The 4,982-nt window shown below is 49.5% G+C and overlaps 1 long non-coding RNA gene across 1 annotated transcript; it reads left to right on the forward strand.

Moving 5' to 3' along the window:
* The first annotated feature begins 439 nt into the window (after window positions 1-439).
* On the forward strand, window positions 440-2,684 carry LOC103916642. The gene is made up of 2 exons (XR_663596.1): window positions 440-603; window positions 2,329-2,684. It is a non-coding gene; the product is annotated as an uncharacterized LOC103916642 (long non-coding RNA).
* The last annotated feature ends 2,298 nt before the right edge of the window (window positions 2,685-4,982 follow it).

Raw genomic sequence — 4,982 nt, forward strand, 5'->3', positions numbered from 1 at the left:
GTGTCCAGGGCAATGCGGGAGCGTGGAGGTGTTGCCCACGGGGGTCTTCGTGCAGTCAGCCCCATCGCCCCTTCCACGCACTCGGGTCGGGCTGGTGCTGCCGACGGGCGGATGCACGCAGAGCCTCTACCACCGCTCACCCTGCACCGGGCGTGGGGAAGCCCATCGCGGTGTCTTGGTGCACCACAGGGAAAACGACAGAGATCGGGGTGGAAAAATAGAGCAGAAAGAAGAAAAAGACGCGCTCCGTGTTGTCTCCGTTGGATTTCGATTTTAAGGATCCATTGGAGAGGAACCTCTTGCTTTTGTGCTCATGCGATGCCGGGGGCGTTACGCGTTCTGCATAGCACGGTGGTGCCCTGGCTTAACCACAGCTCTTAGCCACCCTATATAACATTAACAATGTCTTAATCTTTTTTTCTTTTCCCCTCGCAGGCAGAGCAGATGAAGCGAATTTATCCCAAGGCTGAAATGGAGTGTTTTCCGAGGCAGTCAGCTGGGCCCCTGCGGGCTCACGGAGGTTTCCCATATGAAGAGCTGGGGGGACACGTTGCGGTAACATCCCCCTGCGATGAGGATGCTGCGCGGATCAGAAATGGAGCTGTACGCTGGGGTGTGGTGGATGGGTACCCCCTTCTGTGGTTAGGAACCCCACTTTGGGAAAAGCCCCTGCGGAAAAGAAAAGAGAGGCCTTCCTAAAGCAGTGCTTTACTTTAAACATATGCTTCATCATGGGAACACTGGAAGAAAAAGAAAAAAAGATCTAAGTGCTAAGAAACATGCACTCTAAAAACATTTACAGCTAAATTAGTGGCAAGGATGTTTGTTTACACCCCAGCAAAAGTATAAAAACCAGTGAAAAGGTTGCATGGAGAGCGTGTCCGGGATTGTAAGAAGCGCTGCCACTTCTAGTGTCTTTTTTCCTGAAAAAGCTGATTTTTATATCGCGCCCTTGCGCCGCTCCGTTTCCCAGCCGGCCCCATGTAGCTGAGCTCACACTAGGCTGGCGTTGCTCAGGATTTTGCCATTTTTAGCTGCAAGGGCCAAAGTCTGAAGGAGGTTGTAACCCTCAATTAGGGATCTGTTTGTGTAACTTCCTAATGTTCGGAGTGATTGTTTGGGGTGAGGGAAATATGCTGCTGTATGTGGTCCTTCCTGCCAAACTTGCAGCTAGAGCAGATCCTTATAGCCAAGCAATAAATCCCCAAAATGAAAGGTTTACGATGGAAATGCTGACAAACCCTTAACTAACACGTTACAAATGGCAGTGTTACAATTCAGTAGCTATAAGCTAAATTAGCAGCGGCACGGGCAGCCTTCAAGGATTGCTGTAGTGAGCCGGCCTTGTCTCAATGAAGATGTGCAGCGAGGCAATGGCTTTTAATTTGCTTTTAATCTTTCTAATGAACTTCTGTTGGTCTAACTTGCATGCAAAATGGGGGATGCCCCTTTGGTCTTTCATGAAGTTTTTGGATGACCGTTGGAAGAACATCCATCGGGCGAGAACAAGAGCTCAGTTGTTTTAAGGCATTTTTTCCTATAGAGGATGGAGTCCTTGTTCTTCGCAGTTTCCCGGAGCGCTGACCATTTCCCTTGCTGGCTGCCAGGTGCTATTGGGTGCTCCGGGAGGTCCCCATCACATGCACGAGCTGGGACAGCACAGCAAAAACTCTGTCACGCTGCTGGCACCCAGCAAACAGCACGATGTAAATTTTAATTGTAGTTTGATGCTTTCCCTGTTCCCCCTTCCCAGAGGCGTGCAGGGATCTGGGATCCCGCTGCAACACTGCCTTCCTCAGAATTAGCGCACCCTTGTACAGCGCCCTGCTAATGCCGAGGGAAATTTTATCCTGGCTTTAATGAGTTTAGGCTGAGCCTGGGACCTGCAAAGGCTTGTCCGTCTGTCATGTGCTGCACAGCGGTTCGTGTGCGGAGGGTTGGAGCGTGTGTGAAGTTCGGCGGGCGGGCGAGCCTCGGCAGGCTGTGGCAGGACCAGAGCAGCCCTGCCCCCAGGCTGGGGGGCTGCCCCAGGGGGGTGCGAGGGCTGCAGCCTTCCCCGGTGCCTGCGGGATGCCCTGACCCGGAGCGGGGAGGGGATGCTGGTAAGTACGAATGGGCTTCCGTGGACAGTGCATCACGGTGCCGTGAACAGGTTACCATCAGCTTTGAGTCCAGTGGTACCAAAAGACTTTATTATCCTTATTGTTCACAATTGCTCCAGCACAGTGCCCAGCCTTTAAGCTTGGCGTTTAGTTTCCCCTTGACACATCTTTTTGTTCTTAAAGTCTAAATTCTGCAGACAACATGACCAAATCTCCTTTGCCCTAGGTAGGATTCACCCTCCTCCTGTCCAGTAGCAGGCTCAAGTCCCCGTCTCTGCTGTTCAAACCATCTCCTCCTCCGGTCAGCAGCGCTTCCCAGCTGCAGAAAAGGCCATTTGTCTTCTGAGGACTTGTTAAGTAATTTTTTAAACGCGACTTGAGTTGCTGGTTTTGTTTACAGTAAAACACTTTGATTTGCCGTGCAGCGATTAGTTCATGAGAGCAGATGCTGAAGCAGAACAGAAAAATCTCTTCTTGAATGGTTACGTACCTAAAGCCTGCGGGGCAATGCCCAGGAACCAGCGAGGTGCCTTATGTGAGCCTGTGTCTCCCAATGCATACAAGTAAATTCTCTAGGAACATTACGTTAATCATCTTGCGTCAATAAGTAGTGCCGTGCCGTGTGCATCCCTGTGCAATGACTTTTTAGGAAATAAATTATCACGTTGTGAGTGGCCATGAAATAGAGCGGTCCAGCAAAGTGCCTGGGGCGGGAGCAGCTCGGAGGGAAGGGGGTTTCTGCTAGGGGAATCCATAGGGCTGAACGAAGAGATCCGATTTCTACATCTGGGTCTGGCCATAAATTTTTCTCGAGTACTTACTGTCTGTATATCGTCATTTGAATTTTATACATGTTATGGTTTGTTTATTCCTCCTTCCAGGTTGCTCCTTCATTGCTAAGAAATGAATTTGCTGCAGAGAAATTGGACAAACATGCTGCAGTTTCAGGGCACTACTGAAAAATCTCCTCTCTGCATTTGTAAACGGGAGATTTGCGCCGAAATATGTATTTGTTTTAGACACGACTTCGTTTCCAGCGTTCACTTTGATCAGGGCGCTTGGAAGGCGAGCTGTGTCATGTGGAAGGTTTGTCCAGTAAAAATACAATTAGAGGCTTCGGTTTGAGTGTTTGCGCGAACGATCGCTTGTGAATAATCTAGAGGCCAAAAATTAATCCCAGTGCTCTGTCTGCAAAAAACAGCAAGCTGGAGCGGTGCAGCTTCTCAAAGTCGTCCTGTTTCACTCTTGCACGAGCATTGTTAGAGTTTCTTTATATATTTCAATTTCTTACATCTCGGTGGGGAGGGCTGGCTTTTCCCCCGGTTCATATCCCTTCACTAAGAATTGTTTGGAAAATTTAGATGCTGCTCATGTGTGGTTTATAACAGTTATGAGCATAGATGCTGTGAAACAGAAGAAATACTGGTGTCCAAAACACCTCTGGTACCTCCTTGTACATCCTTGAACATGAAGACCAGGTTTGTGGGCTCAAAGTCACGGTTTTCCCAGCGTGTCATGCAGTGTGAAGGTGCCGTAGCTATTGCTCTGAAGCTGTTGTGTGTTTTGGATGACAACCCTGTGCAGGGATGGACAGAAGTCACAGTGCCTGGGAAGTGGGATCTTCCAAAAACAATACACTTCGCAAATAAAATCGAGCGGAGCAGAGAAGCTTGGTCAGCCAACTTCCATGGAGCAGGAGATGGGACGGGCTCCAGCAGGACCTCTGCAGAAGGACCCAGTGGCTATTTCTGTTTCCTTTGGTTCCGGATCACGTTTTTGTTGGATTATGCTGCTTCCAGCCATCGCCTCCCTTCATGGGAATGGGAGCTGTGGAGAAGGAAGGATATTGTGGGGCAAGTGTAGCGAGGGTTTGACTTGGTCTGTCCTGTGAGAGAGTGCAATGATGGCTTTTAGAGACAACAGGCAAGACAATGATATTTTCAAGTGTGATCCTATCCCTTGGACAGTATCCCGTGAAATTTCCCATCATTTTTTAGCTGAGAGAGTGGTCAGTCCCTATGGAGAAGCAGAAGTGATTGCATGTGGACAGGCAAATGCCAGCCATTTCCCTAATGCTCCCGGGGTGCAGTGGTTTCACGTTACCAAGCTGAAGATGAAAAATAGTAGGAATTAGCACACTAAGGGCTCTGCCTGCTACGGGGCAGGCAGACAAGGCAGGGCTCTTTGGTACAGAAGATGAAGAAACTGTAGGAAGTTCTCCAAGACAAGAGGGACCAGCTGGAAAAAGGGATGCCCCCGAGGGGAGGTCTGGGGAAGGAGCTTGAAGAAAAGCCAAAGCAAACAGTGGGTGCAGATGCTGAGGAGGAGAATACGGCTTGACGAGAGAGGAGGTGAGAAACAGTGAGCCGTCCTGAGCACAAGCCGCTTATGGGAGCAGAGACCATCTGCTCTTCACCGGCCTGAATGGTGCCAAGCGATATCCTGCATTCCTTTGTTCCCCGGTTTGAAGGGAATTGCAGGCTGCGAGCGTTTAAAGCCAAACACAGTCCCTGAGAGTTCAGCCACATCTTACCTTTTGTCTGAATTTCCTCCGTCTTCTTCTCCTCAAGCGTTTTCTCTTGCAGCCATTAGTTCATAGCACATTTTTCCACCTCGGATCTTGAGTAGGTGGATGAAAAGCCCAGGAGGACGTTGCAGTTGGCAGGAGTTAAACAAACTGTGCTGCCCCGGTGCACACAGGGTGGGATAGTTGGCTAAGTCTCTTTTTGTGGCTTTAGCCAGATAGCTGGGGAATTCAGAGAGGATAAAATGACCCCCAAGAAGTACATGCAGCTCGTAGAAGTGGCAGAGGTCAATAAACAGAACCTTCTTACAACTTAGTAACCCGAGTAATAATAAGGTCTTAGAGCCGTAAACCTG

The sequence above is a fragment of the Pygoscelis adeliae genome, unplaced genomic scaffold (assembly GCF_000699105.1).
Source record: "Pygoscelis adeliae isolate BGI_AS28 unplaced genomic scaffold, ASM69910v1 Scaffold75, whole genome shotgun sequence".
Taxonomy (NCBI): Eukaryota; Metazoa; Chordata; class Aves; order Sphenisciformes; family Spheniscidae; genus Pygoscelis; species Pygoscelis adeliae.